The sequence below is a fragment of the Rhea pennata genome, chromosome 11 (genome assembly GCF_028389875.1).
Source record: "Rhea pennata isolate bPtePen1 chromosome 11, bPtePen1.pri, whole genome shotgun sequence".
NCBI classification, from domain to species: domain Eukaryota; kingdom Metazoa; phylum Chordata; class Aves; order Rheiformes; family Rheidae; genus Rhea; species Rhea pennata.
Window position 1 is genome coordinate 11905922 of NC_084673.1, and position 21729 is coordinate 11927650.

At 37.6% G+C, this 21729-nt stretch overlaps 1 long non-coding RNA gene across 1 annotated transcript; it reads left to right on the plus strand.

The window, feature by feature from the left end:
* Window positions 1–4768: 4768 nt before the first annotated feature.
* On the plus strand, window positions 4769–16161 carry LOC134145286 (uncharacterized). Its single transcript, XR_009959576.1, has 5 exons — window positions 4769–4883; window positions 9670–9808; window positions 12965–13051; window positions 14073–14183; window positions 16050–16161. It is a non-coding gene; the product is annotated as an uncharacterized LOC134145286 (long non-coding RNA).
* Window positions 16162–21729: the final 5568 nt, after the last annotated feature.

Consider the following 21729-nt stretch of genomic DNA (forward strand, 5'->3'; position numbering starts at 1 on the left):
AGAACGAACCACAGCATTATAAACTACGGAAGTCAGCTACTGGTCCATAGGGAGACCTGCAGAGCAGACAGCAAAGTCCTCTAGTAGCCTTGGAGCAGAACCGTCCTCCTCTCCCCCCACCCTATTTTCTGAAGAAACATCCTCCTTTCCTTCTCTCTTACCTTCTACAGAACTGCAATGATCGAATGTGCTCTCTGGAGCACATGCTCAGCTACAGACAGTACTGAGAGGTGCAGGTCTAAAGTAGTAGAGATGATAGAAAAAGTGTGAAAATTTAGTAGCTGTTACTAAGAGCTTGAATATGCTGTCTAATTAAACAGTAACTATTGGGATTTGACTCCAAATCAAAAAGAGGTACTATATTGTTAAAAATGGTAAGGTAGCATGTATCTGCAGTATTAAATGTATGTTTGAAAACCCAGAAATAGTATTTAGCTGCAATATTTCTTTTTCTCTCTCTGCACAGATCATATCCAGTTCTTTAAGGCTGGAAAGAAATCTGAGCATTGTAATAAAGGAGGCATTATATTATATTATATATAATTACTGGCTTATATTCAGATAAGCTAGTCCTGTCCTGGCACATAAAACGTTGTTAAAAATGGAAATATTAACCCAGGAAGTTCTGTACGATACCATTAAGATTACTGTATGAAAAAATGCAGCAGGCATTTTTATCGCCAACTCTGTTGAGAAATTACTGCTAGATGCAAAGCTGAAATAAAAATTCCACAAATAACCATCGTTTGTATCAAGTAGGACTATAGTTTCATATTTTAGAAGCAAAGGGGGAAAAAGGAATGAATAATTAAAAAATTACCATGTATATTAGCTAGTCCATATATCAGTGTCCAAAGAAATGACATAAAGATCAGCACAAGTATTAATCTTGTGCAGGGATATCAACCAGCAAGTAGACACTGTGTTTGCCTGTTTTGCATTCCTCAGGCTAGTCCTTTTACTCAGCTTTCAGTAGGTTATTAGAACTATTCTCAGTCATTGCGTAGCATTGATAAATATACAGTAAACAGAAATAGGAAAAAGTATAGAACCTACATAGCAGGTAATCAAGTTTCCATAGCTGTATATAAATGTGATAAAAGAATAATGTCACATAAAGCTTGGGTAGAATGGCTTTTGCAACAGTATAGGTAACAGGAAAAATAGGTAATAGAGATATTTAAAAAGTGAAAGAAAATTTGGGTATAAAGGACAACCATCAAACTTACAGGAAGGAGTGTTAAATTTCAATGAATAAAAAGGAGAGGAGCATGGACCTTGGCAGGTTTTGCTGGGTCAAAGAGAAGTCTTTTCTTAGAATGAAAATCCATATTTAGCAAGTGAGTTTATTTCGTCAATACAGATTATCTATTCATATCCAAATAATGTTCTGTGTTAATATTTTTAATCTTATTTTCCTACCTTTTAAATTACTTATACTGTGACTTCTTTATAACTAACTGTATTTTACCACATTCTCATGCATTGTAAACAATCTTAGTTTGGCTTCCTTCTGAAGGATTTTCAAGATTTTTAAAATTCCTAAAGTAAGTTTCCTAAAACTGCCAAAAGGACAAATGGCAGGAGACTAACTGCAGTACAGTAACAGGGAGGAGAAACAAGACAGTTTCACATTTGACAGGCGCATTGGAAGGATGAATGTAGAGTTTTTTCTGGGTAGAGTGGTTGTGCTAATGATAAAGAATTTTTGAATGAAAAGCTGAGGGTACGTACTACTGGATGACTTAGCAACACATATCCTGTCTGTGGTTAAGATAAATACAGTATGTTTTCTCCCATGGTAGTATACAGAACATTTCTTTTTCCCCCAGTACGGTTAGGACAGTGATTTCAACCTTTTTGATTTCCTTCTTTGCTACCAAATACCTGGAGAACTGAACATTTCTCGAGGACTAAAATAGGAATAGCTGCTTTGGGGTTAGGACAGTGATTTCAACCTTTTTGATTTCCTTCTTTGCTACCAAGTACCTGGAGAACTGAACATTTCTCGAGGACTAAAATAGGAATAGCTGCTTTGGTGACAAGTTGACTTCACCTATTTCAGAATTGCTGTTTTAAGCAGAGGCTTATGCCTTCTCTGGCAAATTGAAATTCTGTCATTGAATTTATAAATTGTCCCAAACTCAAAATCTCTTTCTTTTACATATGTCCTTGGGGTAGCTGTCTTCTGGAAGTTTGCACAGTTGTATTTTCTTTTTGTTCAGACAGAGAGGGAGAGAGGGTAAATTCTTACATTTCTTGGATCAGCCAGACATCTTCACAAGCCTGTTTTGCTCAAAGTTTTGATCAAAAAAAGATATAAATAGTATGTCTTTGAAGGTGGCTCAAAGTATCTCATGCCTATCAGGCCATGATCTCTTTGCTCTAAGTTAATAGTCTGTTTATTTATTTATTTAACAGATACTTATTTACAGTTTTCTGTCACTGTTGGCTATTGTGGTTTTATGACTGAATATGACTGAGATTACTTGAGAAGCTACAAGGAAAAATGTTAGTGTCTATATAGTAGTGACCTTCTGTAGTTACATTGTTTTAATGTTATGATTTTTGCAAAACGTATACTTTTAAAATAGATTTTCTTCAGAGATGAAGCCAAATTAAAAACAGATTTACAACTACTGCTCATTTCTACCCTCAGGCCATACTACACTGCTTTTAGATATAGGCCAAAATACTGTACCGCAAACTGATTGCCAAAATGATCTGAAGTTTGTTTGTTGGTTTAAGGAGAATTGTGGTTTCGCTTTTATTTTTGTTTTGAGAAGGGGCTTTTCCACTTAAATTTTCGTAATTGAGACAACAGCATTATCTCTTTTTATTCCTTAGACTTAAAATTGCCTGTAGAGTTTGTGTGTTCGTATGTCCTTAGTTCATACATGGAATATTTGCTTTTTTATCCTGGAAGCTGAAAAAATACGAATACTAAAATTCTGGAGTATGACTAAAAACATTTAAAAAGGCTTTAACTTCTGCTGAGGAGACTGTGAAGTAGATACGATTCTTGATTTACAATAATCTAATCAAAATGCTTCTCTAGAAAAACCTGTAGCGATGTCCCGTACAATTCCAATAATGATTTTATGCCACAGCAAGCTTTGTATGTGCAGACTTCCAGAATGTGTACAAGTTGGAGTTTTAAAAAGTGACAATTTAGTAAACATGCCGCCTGCCAGTCATTTGTCCCACTGTCAAACGGCAAAAGGAAAAGAAGTTAGAGCGAGTACTTTTGGATAAGTCTTTCATCACATGATGTAGCTATGATAGATGCACATCTCGTCTCCATTACAGTCAGAGCTGTAGCTATCATTGTGCACGACCAATGAAAATAGTAAACGCTTTGCATTTTTTCAATTTAATATGCATAGTCCCTACTCAGTGTTTTCCCGTCTTGCTTAAGATGATTGCATATGATCTGTTACTTCATCAGAAAGTTAATGCCTAAATATACCTGTGTACATTTTTCTTGACACCTTCTATGTGCACCTGCTTTCATTAATACTGTATTTTTTTTAATGTTTCCCTGCCGTTCTTTCACCTTAGAGCTGAATCCAGTGTATGTTTGACTGTAGAAGACTTGGCTAAATCAGTATGACTAGTCTTGTGGCAAATTCAGAAATGTTTAGTAAAATAGTTATGCTGAACAAATAGCACTAGGGAGTTTGGATTAGAAACTCTTAAGCTTGTGCACAGGAGTGTCGGGCAACTGGAAAATACTCTCTTCTCTCTGACTCTGCGGTGACTGACTTGCTCCAGTTACAGGTGCTGCTTTACATGGACAGATAAGACAGCACACGAAAACCCCAAATTGTCAGAAAGGCTGAACGGAGAGAAGAAAACCAGATGTGTTTTTTTCTTTTTTAAAATTGAAGCTGGCAAATTGCTTGTTAAACTGTCCCTGGAGAATGATGCAATCGGAATTAGAAACCAACCTGGCTGGAAATAACCTTATATTGCCTGCCACTGTAAACAAGTGGTTACGTTCATGATGACTTGGTTGATTTTTTGTAATTCTGAAGTTACGACAGCATGAACTGTGCCCCAATATAAAACCGGTGAGATGACAGAAAACTCATGCTAAAAAGCAGAGGCACATCCCAGGGAAAACTTTAGGTTTGTGGTTAACCGACCTTCTTGATAGAGCTGGCCCGCTTTAAAATCTCTTAACTTCTGCTGCAAAGATTCAATCCCAATTTTATGGCCACCGAAAGCTTTAGAGTTTTGATTTTATTTGTAAACGACTATTGTCAGTTGTTACTTGCAGGGAGTGAACGTTGGGTTTTATATTTATTTATACGGTTTCATGCGGCACTGAGGCTAGTATTGCAGTCACAACAAGCGCAAACCGCTGCCTCAATCTCAGGCTTGCTCTAGTTTTGTGTGCACCAGACTCGGAAGAAATCCAGTGCACAACACCGGGGGACGCAGCACGCCGCCTCGGCCCCGCGCCGGCCGTCAGGGCTGCGGGGGCACGTCCGGCCCCGGCCTCCCCGCGCCGCGGGCCCCGGCGGCCAAACCCGGCCCGGCCTAGCGCGGGGCGCCGCGGCCGCTCCCGCCCCGCGCTCCGCCGTTCCGCCTCCCGCTCCCGCTCCCGGCCGCACCCCGCGCGCCGCCATTTCCTCGGCAGCCGCCGCCCGCCCCCGGCCTCTGCGGCGCCGCCGCCCCCGCGCTCCTCCGCGGCGCATGCGCGGGGCGGTGCCGGGCAGCGGCAGCGTGCGGCGGCCCCGCGGGGCCTGAGGAGGCGGCCGCGCGGCGGGACGGGGCCTCCCGCGGGCGGGCGGGAGCATGGAGAGCCCGGCGGCGGCGGGCGCTGGCGGCGGGGCGGGCGCGCCGCCGAGGAGGAGAGCCGCAGCAAGCCCAAGGCGGTGAGCGGGCGCGGCGGGCGGCGGGCGCGGGCCGGGGGCTCCGGCGGCGCGAGGGCCGGGGCTGCGCGCGGGCCGGGGCTGCGCAGGCCGCCCCGCGGGCGGAGGCGCCGTCGCGGCGCTGCTCCGCTCCGCTCCGCCGTGCCGGCGGCGGCGGCGGCGGGCGGAGCCGGCGCGGCGCTGCCTGCGGGAGGAAAGGCCGCGGAGCTGCAGCGCGGCCGGGGGCGGCGGCGGTGGCGGGGGGGGGGGGGATCGTGTGCGCTTCGCTCTTCAGCGAGAACAGCTGTTGCAGCAGGAGGGATCGGACAAGCTTCTGAGTGCGCGAACGCTCTTCAGGACCGTGGAGCGGGCCCGCTCGAGGGCCCGGGAGTTCGTTTTGTCCCTTACTGGGGCCGGGATGCTGGGTTTAACAGGAGCGATCTCTGCCTGAGAACCTGGTGCCTTGGAGCAGGAGGTACCACAAAAACCATTTTAAACCTAATCTTAGCACTGGATTGTGCCTCGGGTTATAAATACAGCAGCAAAAACGGTGAATAACAGCATGTTGATTATCATTTGTTTATTTCTGTTATTTGCATTTACTTGTTTTAACTCTGCCTTAACTTGTTTTAGTTCAGTTCCCTCGTAGGAGTTCAAGAGAAGCAGTGGAGTGGATGCCTTAAACTCACCAGATGTTTTGTATCGAGTAGGGTGCTAATTACAGAGTTTTGTTTGCTTTCTGCAAGGTTTTCCACAGACGCTAGTAAGATTAAGTTAATACATAAGTGCTTTCAGCCCGTGATCCTTCCATTAAGTGTAGTGCAGGAGAGCCTTGGGGACCTGTTAAGCATGAAAACTGCATTTCTTTATTACTGCAAACTAAGTTAAAATATGTGTACAGCTGATGTTAAACTGGTAATATATGAGGTGTAAAAAAGCTGCTGAAAGTGCCTGTTATTTAAGAGGATGACAGAAAGACAGAATACTAACATAAGCTTGTGTTAAAAGTGACCATGTGTATCTTAACCAAGCATAATCAAATGTAGTGTCTTACTTTGTTATACAGTCTTCTTTCAAACAAACGCATACTTTCTTGCACAGTCATAATATAAACAAACTTCTTAGAGCTAAACTAGCTAGGAAAGATAGTTGAAGGTGCAGCCTACAGAGAAGCCATTGAAAACATCTTTGGTGTAGTGTAGGTGCTAAGCGGATGCAGGAAGTGCTTCTGTTTGAAGCCATGGAGATGCGTTTGAATTTCTTTCTAGCAGGCGAAAGCACCTTGTTAGGTAATAGCTATCCAATTTTAAAAACCAAGCGTGAAACGAGCGCAAAATTGCATCAACTAGGCTTACTGTTTCCGTTGTGTGTTCTCTTCAGTCATTCTAAAAAGTCGCTAGAGTAGACTTAATTTTTTGTTACGTTTAGTGAAAAAATATATTAGAGTAAAACTTGAGTTCTTATGCAGTCATAAATGCGTTTGTTTCTTGAGGAGATCGCTGCAGCTGAACAAGAACATGGATTTGAATAGTGGTGCACTGTTTGAATTAGGTATCTTCTGGAAGATGACCTTGCCTTGAGATGAAGTGACTACTCCGATTATATAACTGAGTGAATGTATTGACTGGGAAACAGATTTTATTTTGGACATGATTTACACAAATTCTGTATAAAACTTAAGTGAAATAGAGCCTCTCTCTAAGGAGGAAAAGTGATGGGCTGAATTCGAGTGTGTTCTAAGCTTTTGAGGCAGTGTGAGTGAATGGACAGCCAGATGTGTCGGTTATTAATGCCTTCTTCCAAGGGAAGAACAAGACTGTAATCAAAGGAAAGGCATCATCCATCATATAAAAGAATAATCTTGAGCAATTTGTTCAGCTGAGGCTAGCAGTCTCTTTAGGTACTCAGCAACCTTACTTGTACCTCATTCCAGTTCTATTCACTGTAAAAATAAAATTAAGGGAGTGTTTGGGACTTTTGTAAGAAAATCCTTGGTATTTGTGCAAGTGTGAAATTGTCACTGAGCTTGCACATAAAGCATATGAAGAGTTTGGTATGGAGATTTTCTTGCTTTAGCTTCATAGCTTATGATTCACAAAGTTACAGTTAAGTTATATAGATAAATCAAAATCACTTTTTCAGTCTGAGAGAATTAGTGCTAGAAATAGTTTCCTATTAGATAGTTCTTAGGTTGAAGTTTATGTGCACACACACACACACACAAAAAAAAAAAAAAAAAAAAAAAAAGGCAAAGCAGTCTGTATTAGAACTCCTAATTCACTATTTTTTCCTTTGGGTCATTTTGAGAATCATTCAAGTCTAATATAATATGTTGAACTTGACAGACTGTGCAGTTAGAATTTAGTGCCAGTCTCTGTACTAAAAATGTATAAGATTTAATGTCCTAGTTTGAGCACCTTGACACATCACTGCTGCTGAAAGAAGTAGTTTAACTTTTTTTTCCCATATCATTTGTTCTGGTATGGGGACTGTAGGTAGGAATGAGCATTTGGTGTTCTTGTTTTATTTGTTTTCAATGAAATGGGTGAGGGGAAAAAAATTCTTTTGGTAGTGAATCTGTTCTTACACCAATATTGAGCATAGGCAGGTATGAGATGGGAGTGAGCAGCTACATTCTTAAATTGGTTTGGCAGTGTGCTTGTTCTGCAAAATGAAGTTTTGTTTAAAGATAAACTTCTTACACTGGGGGAAATTTTCCCGACTAACTTAGTCGGTTAGCCCTTAGCTTAGATGTTGTTTGCTGTCTGTAACACTTCAGAATCAGGTGAGAAGTATGTGATTCTGTTGGGTTTGTAGAAACAGTTAAGTGCCTGGAAGTGTTGGGTCTGTTTCCCTGTTATTGCAGCTGAGCTGAACCCAAACTCTTCTGAAGTGGCTCATCTTTGCTAGCTGAGAAGATGATTCCAGGCTTTTTACAAAATTGATGGCAGAAGAGCGGAAGGTGGTGGTCACAAATTGAAACAGGGAGGTTCTAACTGAATATAAGCAAAACCAAACCAGAGGGCAAGGGGGAAACAACAGTCATTCCAAGGATGGATAAGCATTGGAATGGATTGATCAGAGACATTGTGGAACCTGGACCTTGGAAGTTTCCATGACCTGACTGGACAAAGCTCTAAGCAGCCTGTTTTGAATTTACTGTTGACCCTGTTTTCTGAGGAGATTGAACTGGAGTCTTAAGCACCTTTCGAACCTCTGTGATTGTATGAATCAATTCTCAAAAGAAGAATTAAAACAGGATTTGCAGTGCTACCTAAGTGAACACTGCTACTGAGAAGTTAACATGGTTGAGTATGGTTAGAAATGTCTTTTTGGGGGGCTAATTTTATAGTGTTGTATCTTGTTGGTTTAGTAATAGGATAAATAGAGTTATTTCTGGGCATGTGGTGGTGAGTGCCAAAATACTCATGAGCACTTAACATTTATCCTGAAAGTTTTGGAGATGCTGAAGGGATGCCTTACTCCCTCACAAGTTCAGTTCAAGTTTATGCAGTAATTTTTCAGAGTAATAGATACTCCACAGAGCTGCCAACTAAATTTCTGTAAGAGGTGGTTTTGAGTGTGATGCTGTTTTTAAAAGTAGGTTGAAAGAAAGATCTTGTATACCATGAAAAGCAAATTGTTGGGGTCAAGAGAGAGCTTAACTGGAGTGCAGATGGGTTTGATGAGTCTTCCTAAAAAGCGCTCATACTTTGTTTTAAAAGTAGAGATTACTTACGCTTCTTTTGCAAGTCTTTTAAACTCTGAGAGCTTTGAGATGAATCACAAGCTAAAGACTCAGATTCTGACTAATGTGCTGTAAGCTTGTGTCAGGCAGTAGAATAAAAATTTTTATCGTTTAGCTTAAACAGAGAGGTAAACAGTGTGCTTGGGAGAATAGGTTTTCCAATTACAGTACTCTTAAGTGTGAGAGTTAACAGATGTTTTAAATTAAGTCACTGTCAGGCAGTGTGCTACAGGACCTGTATGCTTGATGATAAACATCCCATCATCTTCTTTGACATCAAACAGCCTGTGGAAGTATTGTCCTGTAAGGGAATAGTATGCCGTTTACATGTCACTCATTTAGATGGTTGTATGCTGCGTAAGCAAATTTATCAGTCTGTATTGAGCAGAGATGTTGGCAAATAAATGAAACATTATGTTTGAGACCATAGTGGGTGTAATAGTAAGTCAGTGTGTGTGTGTGTGTGTGTGTGTGTGTGTGTGTGTGCGTGCGTGCAGAGGATCCCTGGCTTGCTTCAGCTTGAATACAAGATGAACTGAAATGCTTGTCTCTTGGAAGACCCTCAGTCTTACTAGATCAAAGCCAAGTTATTCCAGTAGGTGATGTTAAGCTAAGGTGCAGTTGTTACTAAAGAGTGCACTTGACACCTTCTGAAATGTTGTTTATGTTGCAGAAAATTACTGGCATTAGAGCAGGCACTAATTCTAGTATGGTGGAGCAGGGCGTGCTTGGTCCTCAGCTTTAGCTGAATACTTTAGCTTTTAATACTAGTTGATACTGTTTAGATGAGATTATGGATACAGTGGTAAGCCTATCTGCTTGGCAGTTAAACTTACTGGAGTACTTCTGGTAAGATAAAACAGTTGAGCCTTGCCATACCATACAGGAAGATTTACAAGCAAACCTAATTCTGTTTGGGCAATGAGAAGGACAATTATTGTGAAAACTGACAGCGTACACGTAAAATAGAAGTGATGCTCTCTTAGAGTTCAAGCGCTAGGGTGCTGAATGTTCAAGTTATTTGGGTTGAGCTTGCAATTTATTTGTATATTTATTTTACAGATCGCTGGAAAATTTATATTAATTATACTGTGATCGCTGATGACCCAAGCTCATATATGAAGCAAAGGATAGAATTAAAAATGTTATATGTGTTAAAAGATGACTTCATCTTATCTGCATCAGCTGCAGTTCTTCAGAGGTAAGCAGTATTGGCTAATAAAAGCCCTCTAATTGTTTTTTTTCTCTCACCAAATCTAGAGGTAAAGTGGAAAAGAAAGAGATGGCCCTTGCTGCTGAAGCAACTGACAATTTTATTTGGTTATTCATCAGTTCACTTTACTTCAACCTTAAAACAAAAAGTTAAGAAATACTGAACTGAATCTAAACTGATTTTTTTTTTTTGTGCAGCGACTTACAACTTCTATATCTAGATCATATTTTTATTTTTTTATCACTTTATTTTGGAGGAAAATTTTTTAATAAAAATGATTCATGATGAGGAGAGCAGCTAATTTTGATAGAAGATTAACAGGAGATGTGTAATAATTTGCATCAGTTTAAGAAGTTGCAGGTAATATGAACATACATGAGCCAGTTTAAATACTTGCATTTTGTTTTTGTATCAAATGGATCTTTCATTAAGGTCTTGTGAATCAGGTACCTTTTTTACTACAATATTGGCAGAATGAGTGTCTCTAGATCGCCTGCTTTCAAGCATAACTTCCTAATAGGTAAACAAGCTAAATCTTGCTTGACAAAAGCAGTACTAACACAGTTGGTAATGCAGATGTGTTCTACTTTTTAACTATTAATTCATTGTATAGGAAGAAGGGATATAAATTGAAGAAATGTTTAAGCAAATGCTTGCTTCTTCAAAAAATAACCTACAATTGCTGGGCAACATTTGTGATTTTGAACAGATTGTGTGCAGTTTGGACTTAGAACATTAAAATAACCTTTAAAAGGTCATGTTAAAAATGTTGGATAAAATACAGAGATCTGGAATAATTAAAGTGCATTTGCCCTTTATTTCCTTAGATTAACTATTTTGCTGTTAGGTATTTCCCTTGAAAGACACCTAAGATATCAGTGAATATTATCATCTTTGGCCACAGTGGAACACCACATTTTGGCAGTTTGATGTACCATTGTGGGTTTTCATAGCATCTTGCCTAGCAAATTGGAGTGAAACTTGCATATATCACCAAGTGATTAGCAGATGCATATAAAATTCATGATCTGAATAAATTCAGATAATCATCTGGATTTAGAGTGGCCAAAATGGTTTAGTAAATAGTATTTTAGATAGCTAGCATTTTTTTCCTCTTTTTTAATACACGACAAGAAATACTAATACTTAAATTTTGTTTAGAAAAACAGGACTGTTTTCTCATAGTATTACTTTACTGTGCTTGTGCACAAGTGGTAATTCTTAGAATGTTGCACAGTGCTGTCATTGCTGAACATTATCGGTTTTAGCTACTCATTGACAAAATACTTATACTAAGTATTTTTGGTGATTTCAGTTCTACTTCTTGTGAAGCAAGAACTGTCAAACATTACTCTTTAATAAACATCTTAATTGACTTAAGGTAGAAAAGATTGTTTCAGAAATGGACTTAAAAATGCAGTCAAGTTTTTTTGACATCTGCAGTGTGTGACCTGATGTAACATGACATATTTGTCCTGTTTGGAAAGCAGCAGATGTTGGTTTTAGAATTTTTAATTCCTAGAAAGGCAAACTGCTACTAAGAGAAGTTTATGAATATATCGCTTGCGAACTTAAGCTACTTTGAGATTTTAAAGATATCTATTTTAGAAAATACAAAAATATTTAGGAGCTAAAATGCTTGTAGTATGTTGTGATTTTGAAAGAATGGGAGAACTCAAAGTTGGTGACACTTGTGAACTGACAGGAATGCAGAGATTTCCTATGTTATGTGACCTATTTCACGCATAGGAGGAAATATAATGCTGCATATGTATAATATACCCAATATAGTATGGATGTGTATATATATTTAGGTATATAGTTTTTTGAACACCTTGCGGTAGTGACATCCTTAACACGTGACAAGATCCCAGCCTCTTTCCCTGGCTGAGGCAGAGAAAGAAGCATGGAGCAGGCAGTAGTTCAGAATGGGGCTATTATTAATAATCAAATATGTCCTTGAGATTTGATCCTACAGGATTGGTCAACTCAGGTATGCTGAGCTGAGATGAAAATGCTGTCAGGTCCTTAAAGATTGTTAGTGGAATTGCAGAAGGAAGGAATATTTGAAAACTTTCTTCCAGTTCAGCTGCTTTTCTCTAGTTTTCCGTAACATAAAGCCTTCCTGACTGAATTTGCCAGAGTCTTAAACAAAAACCCTGTAATTACTTCACAGCTCTGGTTTTTAGAAGTGGTGTAAACTACTAAGACGTAACTAAGTAGAAGTGTAACAAGCGCCTGCGGTCATAAAGACTCCGATCAGATTTATTCTGAAAGAGCTGTTTGTAGCAGAGCTGGGTGCTTTGTGGGTCCGGGTAGGAGGTACTGCTGCTGCTTTGTTCTGACGTGGTCAGAATCGCAGTGGGAGGATAAGGCTCGCTCTCAGGTTTTTGGGCAGTAGTGCTTGCTTAAACAGTCTCCATGCTGATCTCTGTGCTAAACTCACTAAAGCTTTTGTGTGGCTGTGTGACAAACAAGATCAAAACTGGTCCAGTCAAAAAATCTCTTTTTTTTTCTTCTCTTTGTGGATTGTTTGCTGGAATGAGTATGGCCAGAGTTACGGTAAACTGGAACTCTCCTATTGGTTTGTCTGAGTTCATCTGTTATACTATTAAAATACTGTTGTGTCTGCTTTTCAGCCCTCTTCTGATGGCAGATGTTTATTTGGACATGATGTGAAACCATCGTAGTGTATCCAAGCTGGTAGATCTGAATAAGATCTGTTATGACAACTGTATTACATTGTAATCTACACGTTAATAGAAACTGCGAACTCACCTGACTTGTAAAAAAATGAGAAATACCTTAGCAATTCAATTCAGAAATGAGTCCCCACATGGAAAATGTTGTAGGATTTGGTACAGCTACTGAAGGTAGGGTATTCAGTCACCTGGGTGTGGCGGTATTTGGTTTTAAAGACGTAGTGAATACTACAATATCGGCACCACACTTTCTCTGTTATGTAGAACAAAGATGCCCTTAAGAGTTTGTAGTAGATAAAGGCTCTTCCTATGTAAACAGGAAACTATTTTTGAATTAGTTGCAGAGTCTTTTTGTGGATGGGGATGGGGGTGGAGAGAAGAGGAAGCTCAAGATGAGGCACGTGGCAGGCAGCTTCCTTGTAATGTTTCTTGATCCTTTCAGTGATCCACAGAATAAAGTGCTGGAGACATGAGATGGTAGTGGAGGAGGTCTTAGGCATGCTGGATGTGTGATGCATGTTTGCTGCTGGTAAGTGTCCTCATTGTAGTGGTATCAGATATGGAAGACATCTCTTCCCCTCTTTCCCTACCCTGCCACCAGTTATCACTTCCTCATTCTGCTATGTTCCTCCAGCCACTGATCACTCCCCTGTTCCAGTACATTGTGTCCACACTGCTTATTGCCTCCCTGGCACTTACCATGCCCCTATTCCAGCATACCACCTCCCCACACCCTTTCGGGTATCACCACTCCCACTCTACATCACTCCTTCCCCCTGTCTCCCCCCCCAGCACACACAGATCAGCTCCTTGCCCATTATCATGCTGCCCTTCTGACATATCATGCACCCTGACCACTTATTACTTCCACTCCTTCTGCCCCCATTAATGGTATTTTCTGCTTGTTTTAAAATAAATTGGTTAAAATGCACAGCTGTTTTAGTTAAAGCATTAGCCAGTAGCCAGAAACTTCAGGCATTTTGCAAAAATGCTGTGCAGCAGTAGAAGGTACGCACCTGGTGATCTCAATTTTGTTGGTTCTTTTTCTAATTTCTGATTACTGCAAAAGCAAGTTTCAGTCAAATGGGAAAACACTGAGGAGGAAGAGAAGGAATAGTGGTGTAGAACTCTAGTGTGGGAATAAATTTCTGAAATAAAGCTTGGTTCTTTACAGGTGATAATTTTAAATCAGCAGAAGCATTTGCAATGCAAACGCAGAACAGTATTTGATATTGCTTGTAATAACTGAAACCAGATGTTATATATTATGTGAAACATAATAAATTTGGTATCTGTGTGTGTTTGTATTGTAAAACGTAGACATACCATTCAGAGGTTTATGCAACCAGCATGCTGATATCTCTTTTGTAGTTGTAACACTAGACAAAGCTGTTCTATTTCTGTCCTGAAATTTTGTTACGGTTTTTATGGAAATGTACATCTCTTGATATCTGTTTATGTAGCTTGAGTAAACTGAAATAGTCAAAGACAATAAGTACTTATTGTCATTCCATTCCTAATAAAAGTTTTTGCCTGTGTTCTGATTATAGGTAGCCTGTATGCAGTTCATCAATGCCCTTGTTACATCTCCAGAAGATCTTGGTTTTGGGATACGCTTGAGAAATGAATTTTTAAATTGTAGGCTGAAAAAAATATTGGCTGTAAGTAGTTTGCCTGTATGTAGGAACTGATCACAATTAACTGTCTGTAGTTTTCAAAAATAACCAAACTGTCTTGTTGAAAGCAGAGCCAGTGAAAGTTTGGATCTTGGGGAGGTCAGACCTAGAAAGGACTATTGGTCCAAGTCTACTTTTGTTCTGCATAGCTGCAAATAGTTTGTTCTTTTCAGTTATTAGTTAAAATACGGTAATGTTTTCAAATGTAGCAATTCAAGCTTTTGTGTGGTGTAAAAGTATGGTGAAAAGGGCGGTTTAGGCTTTCATTAGTTGTGTAGACCAGAATGGCAGTTGGAAACAAGTCAGTATGTATCAGAAATTGAACTGGGATAGTTACTGAATCAGTGTAATGGCTGAGGAGTGTCATTTCAAAGGCAGAGTATTTTTTGTTTGTTTTTTTTAATACTGCTTAACCAAGAGACCATTTTGATGACTACATCAAGAGTACACATAGTTAAGCTACTGAGCATTTGGCCACAAAAGTTGTAAGAAAATAAGCAGTACCTGGCTATTTTTGTCTGAAATAGTTTATACTCTTAACTCTCAAGAGGCTAGGTTTTTGGATCATGCATATTTGTCAGGAATAAAAACCTTTCATTTTTAGTACATTCAGGTTTGAAATTGTTACTGATTTGAGTGTGTCAGATTTTCTTAGGCTATATTTGTGAAACTTCAAGTTTTATATTATGTAGAAACCTTATTATGATTTGCTGGTTTTATTTGCTGCAGAACATCTGAAAGCTTAAAGAACTATTTTAGTCCTTTTTTTATTGTTTTTACTTACTACAAGTTAGTCTTTATACAATCACTAAATATTTCCAAAATTCAAGAACTAGGGGGTAGATAGAGGTGCAAATGAACTGTAATAATTCATGATAGAAAACTTAATAGAATATACGAACATCCAGATACTTGAGTTTAAAAGCAATTAAGATTTAGTAACAAAAAAATCTTATTTCTAAAAAAATTTGAGGAGCTATTGTGTTGAAATTCTATCTCTAGTCAGTAAGGTTAATTATTAAATACTTCCTGAAAGCTGAAATACCAATTAAAAACAGCCAGTGCTATCTTGCTGTTTGTTTGTTCTTGATGTATTGTTAATTGCAACATATATATTGAGCTCAGATCATTAATTCTGCAGGGAATGAATGTACAAGGTAGAAGACTTTTTCTGAATATATACAATTAGCATCCAGTTTTGGCCCATTTTAATTTAAAGCATGGAGTGCGCTCACAGTAATGGCTTTTGAACTAGTGTTGCTTTTTGTGTGATGTGCCCAGTAGGAAGCTAAGCTTGCCTCTTATGTATGTTGGAGAAATTGTTCTGTATTCCTTAAAAGGAACACTTTTTTTTCCCTACCTACAAGTACCAATTTTGCTTTTTTTTTTTTTTTTTTTTTTACTTCTCGTGTAAGTGTTTCTGAGAATGCACTATAGATGTTTTTATGCTATGATCTAGTTTAACTTCGAATAAGAAAAGTTGTGAGCATCCCTCATTTACACTTCTTTAGCCTTCTCTAGCTGGCTTTACATATCTTCAAATGTTCTTACCCGATGTTTTTTTTAAGAACTGACATTGACAAGACTTGTCATCTACATTCTCAGCTCTGTTAGATTTTGTTTCTTTTACAGCTTATGCTTGCTCTGTTGGCTGATATTTTTGCCTCTTTATCAGCAGTACAATACTTTTTTTAAAAAAGAAAATTGGTTACAATGCATTCTTTCTAAAACATATATTTTCTGCTCAGAAAGTTAATGTATTGTATTTTGCAGTGATGTAATATTTGAAAGGGGGAATTGTTGCTTTAAGAAAAAATAGAAAATTAAGATATGCTATGCCTTGAAAAATAGGACTTGAAAGATAATGAAGAGCTTGATATTCCGTTGAAAATGTTTGATGAAAACAAAGACGACGACTTAATTGAGCTGTCACATCGTCTCAGTGATATCAGAGCTGAAATGGAATATCCTTTATAGAAATGTTCTAATGTATTGATTAATAGTTTTATTAAACCTAAGGTAACCTTCTCTATTACAGCTGATTGTCACAACTGCATATCTTCTGAAGGATTTTCATGAGCAGATTTCATTTCACTTGTTTTTGTTAGAAATTTAGTTATAAAATTAGTGTCTATATTGATAGATTTCTCTTAAATGCACTAGAAGTCATTAGGAACCAAATTAATTTTTCATAAATACCAATTATTAAGCTGAACTCTGTTGGTTTATAATGCATGAAGATGTAAAATTAAACTTAAATTTGAAGTCTGAAATAAAATGACAGGTTTGATAACTAAATCAGAACAAAATTTCAGGTGGGTTTTGAAAGAATTAAGATGTTTGCCTTTTGTAGATGTGAAAAAGCAGTAAGTTTCAAGTTACATGAATCCAGAACACTTGCTTGACATTGCCTGAATTTGAAAAAGTGGTGGTACTGAAGAAGCAGAAATGTGGTCCCAATGAAGGGGGTATAAAATAAGTAGCATGTAATGATGTTACTGCATTACAGGACTTTTGGGAATTGTTGTCTTTAAAAATTAAGATGATTATCCAGTGTGCTTTTTGCCAATAGACAGGCTTGCTTCAAAATAAAAATGAAAATTGTGTGAAATATGCTTATAGGGTTTTATGATAATGGATATACAGTACAATTTTTTTCGGTAGTTAAGAAAAATGTTTTAATTGTTAAACAGGGAACAAAAGTTCTGTGGGTAGTTGGAAAAGGGTGCTTACTAATAAGGGTGGTAGTTCAGACTGTTAAAGGGTTTTATATTTATTGTATGAATGCTCATGTAGATAACTTTTCTAATCCTTTTGCATTTCCTTGACAATATTTGCACTGAGATTATACAACAGATGATATACTTCGTTAATATGTTGAAAGATACATTTTCTGCAAACTACTTCTGTCAAGTCTCCAACATTTTCTTCTCATCAGGAATGATTATTGTGTCCAGGAGGAATCAGCTATCTTGGTTGATTTTTTTCGAGTGGGGAAAAGAGGGAGAATAGTGTCTTTAATAGTGTAAAAGTACAGCATGCAAATTCTTGTTTTGAAAGATAGTGCTTTGTTGTAAAGAGATGATAAAAATGATTGATTGTGTGAGACGAAGAAATTAAGAGTTAAATAAAACCTGAGAAATCTTCAGTATTTTTGTAAAATGTTTTTATAATTTGGAAGTTTGGAATATCACTACTTTAGCTTTCAGGGTTTTCTATTGTGAGAGCTGTATGCTATGTGAAACTGAGATGTAGTATCTTGCACTGGTAAGACCTGATAATTTTCAACACAAAATCCTGTAATCCTAGAGGTTTCTGATGTTATAGTATAGAGATGTATATCAACAAGTTAAGTTATTGATTTACTAATTTGGAAAGCGATTGAATAGTGGAATGGAATTTAGTGTATTGAGAATCTGCTAAATAATTACTGGAACACATATTAATATGTCTATTTTATTGCTTATTGTCTCGCAAAATATAAACTAAAATACAAACTAAAAGTATACTATATTTTATGGAATTCTAATTTTTTTCAGATATCGCTTTGAAAAACTAACAGTGATGTTTTATTAGCCAACTTACAAGTAAGGCTTTTGATTGGAGCCTTTTACTGGCATTTGTATAATTCATATATCAGGAGTTATAGTTGGCCTTTTTTCCCCTCTTGGTTGAATACATTATTATTCTTGTTCTCATTATCTTGTAAAATGTCAGACCTCAGTATTACAAGATAAAAGAAAAATGCATTTCACAGGTTATATTGCACTGTATTTGAGTGGACCCATATGTTAAAGGTAAAGAAAGATGGATGTGGATCTTATCCTATTGATTTGTAAGCTAAAATCAAATTTATCTTTTTCTTTACATATTTTTCTTTGTGTACTTTTGCATTAATTTACATTGGCTGTGTGAATTTTCTCAATTTTCTGGAAATATTCATAGATGTTATGAATGTATTACCAAATCAAGCTCTCTGGACTTTAAGAAATGACATAGTTGAAGCTTGCTTCTCTTGCTTTATTTGACTTCTGTCTTAATCATATAATTTTAATAACTAGGAATCACTTGTTCAAAATTCTGTAAATTTATGATCTGTTAAAAATTTAGATTTTAGTTTTTAAAATTTTTTAAATGTAGATTTTAAGATTTAGATTAGTCTTAATTGTTAGGGGATTTATCATTCTTACATGTTTGATTCTCAGAATATTTTCTGTACCCAGGTTTTTAATGTTGCTTAGGAAGGTAAACTAATTAGTTGAAGCATTGGAGACTGTGGATTCACATGTTGTTTGGGGAAGAATCAGATGAATAAGTGTTGTAGCATCATGCAAATGACAGTTATCAGCATTTAGAAGTATGGATTTTTTTGTTTTATTTTGGGTTGTTTTTTGATTGGTGGAATTGACTGCTTTCTTGAAATACAGTGCCATCCCTGGAACAAATACTTCATATGGGGAAGTAGTTATTGTCTGAGACTATCTTCATTTCAGAAAATGCTTTTGGCAATGTGACAAAGGGAAGAAAGGAAGATTGTTGTACATGTTAACTTTTTTGGGGAAAAAATGCTTTTTAGATAGTACCTACCTGCGTTCTGTTACTCAGTTATCAAGCGGTCAGGTTCCTGAGTCGCCTTACTTCAGTTTCCGCTGACCTATTAGTTCTAGGGGTAGCTGGTTTGTCTCTCTATGCTAGTTCCTATTTATAATATGTGGTTAGTCCTGTTTACCTCATTTTAAATGTTTTGAATTTTGCAGTTTATCAACAGTCAATAGAAATAGTTTGTATCACTGTTCACTGAAGATATCTGCTTTACACTCTGCCCACGTTTTCTTTTAGAAGCCTACAAAATAATTTTATTGAAATAAGAAAATGCTTTTTGGATTTCTGTTGTCAAAGGGAGGCTTTCTGATTTAAAAACCCTGAAGGAGCTATCACTTCATACTAGCGTTGAACTCTTTCATTTTTTGCTTGGTAGTAGGTTCATGTAAAAGAAGGACAAAAAAAATCTTCACATGCAAACTCTAATCTGTTGGAGGGAACAGAACAATGCTGTGAGGGTTTGTCTCCAACTTGCCTGGTCGCAGGTTCTCCCCACTTTTTTATATTTACCTTTTTTTTTTTTTTTTTTTTTTTTTTTTTTTTTTTAATGATCAAAACAAGTAGTTCACTAACTCTTTGGTCACATCAGCCTATTAATAATTAGGCAACCAAAATGAACTAACCAGGATGATGACAGGAATGCATAACTTATGGGAGACACTAGTACTTCACTCTTTCGTAGTGGCTTACAGTATAGTTAGATTACACATACCATGAAATTGCACTTCTGTATATACTGGAGACCATTCTGCTAAAAAAAAAAATAAAATAAACAGTATTTACTGTTTAAAGTAACTGAATGTTATAGTTAAGCAGAGAAAGTAATGCAAGTCCTTTGTGATTTTAAATTTACTTCTTTTTATATTGCTTTTGTGTCATGGGATCATAGTGCAATTAAGGTTGGAGGGAACCTCAGAGGTGTGATGTGTTTTATAACTTCTCTGTAGTAATTATGTAACTTTAGATGCACGTGTGGGCAAAGCTAAAGTAGAAAAAAGACAGAGGAATTAAAAAAAAAAAAAATCCAAAAGGTAGGTCCCATATCATTAGTGTTTTAAGGTAGGAGATAGAAATGTGAAAAGAATGTTACAGGTTTGTTTTACAGTAGACGCTGAGAAAATGGTGAATCTTGCAGACAAGATGTTTCAACAGTTAATAGCTCTGTTTTTAATCTTGTGCAAGGCTCAGATTTCAGCTTGTTCTGAATTCAAAAACTGATGAATAATGTTAATTGTAAATATCCTGAGTCGTCGTATTTGTCTTTGTAGATAATCGAGAAAAATTCCACTTGCTGCTATTTTATATTCTCCTGAAGTATTTTATTCTGAGTTAAATGTCTAAAGTATAAAAGGACTTGGGGGGGAAAGGTTCATAACTTTTCATCTAGCTCTAGTTCAGAACTCAAAGAAACTTACCTAAAATCAGAGTTGTTACATGTTTGAAAAATCTTGGAGTCTTTAGGCACATAGAAAGAAGCTAACATGAAACAATGATTTATTTCCTTATAATATGCCCATGATATATTATTCTCCCTCATAAAAGAATAATTTATTTCCTTATTATTCACATGTTTAGGAATCTTAGTGTGTTTTGGGACATGTCTTGCTAACAATTTGATTCTTCTGTACAAGTTCTTTATAATAAGAGCTTAGTTACTAAGTTTGGTTTGAGACATGGGAAGTTTTAATTCAGTACTAGAAACAAGTTAGACCTGTTCTGAAGAAGATATTTCTGAAGTGAGGTTTAGCTCGGTTGGTTAGAGCGTGGTGCTGCTAATGCCAAGGTCTCGGGTTCAGTCCCCGTATGGGTCACTCGCTTGAGGGCTGGACTGGATGATCTCCAGAGGTCCCTTCCAACCTTACCGTTCTGTGAAGTCTGACAGGAGATGCTGTGGTGTATATTTTGTTCTTACATGCAAAGCATCTATGAAAGTAATTGATGCTTGTCTGTCCTCATAAGTGTTGTGATTGTGCTTAAAATATCTGGATGCAACATTCTTCCTCAGATTACTTAGATAATTTCTAATCTTAGTTCATCGTATCCTGTCTAAGAATATGAAATGCTGAATGCACTGTATTAACTGCAGTGTTACTGAAGTTTATGTAACAGAGTGTTGTGCACAAAAACATCTGAATTTTTGATGTTCACTGATCTGGTCTAAGAAGCCTTTTCCAGGCCAAAATGCAGTACGTATTTCTATATTGGTTAAAAATTTCAAGCAAAGGGATGAGTAAAGTCATTAGCCTTTCTCTCTTTAATGTTAAATATGGATGTCATTTTAAAAGGAGTTAAAACAGGAGTCCAAACTTCATAGAAAGTAAATTGTTGTGATGTTTCCCTGGCACAATCTTTATAACAATGTGCTTTGCTAGTGGCAGTCGACCCATGTTCTTCTCAATTACAATTCCTTAGGCTATAAAAAGTTTGAATCTAGCATATTTTTTTCTCCAGATTGTTCATGTCCTAACATTACTTCTGTATGTTTTGTAGAAGGCTTTGTATGTGAATTGCAAAGGTGAAAATAACTGTTGTGTGTATAATATACCTTTCAGACTCTGCGTGCAATTGGAGGCTGGTAACTGAAACTCTGGATTTCAGACTGTAGCTTTCACTAAAAGAAGTACTGCATTTGTCTATCAGACTGCAGACAATCAGTGTAACAAAACTTGGTGGGGATCACTCTTACTCCTGAGTCCTCAGATGACACTGCTGCTCTTGGGGACTCTGCTTCCTTTGTAATCTAGACCCTGGTGGCTTCTGCTTGGTGTGTGTGATCAGAGGGCCCATGCCCACAGAGGCAGGAGCAGGCTTTCAGTCCCAGTTTTTGATTTCCCCCTCCTCCCAAGGATAGCTGTCAGTAGTTACACAAGATGGAGAGGTGGAGAGATGATGACATGGGTAACAAGAGTGGCAGTTTCTCACCTCATGC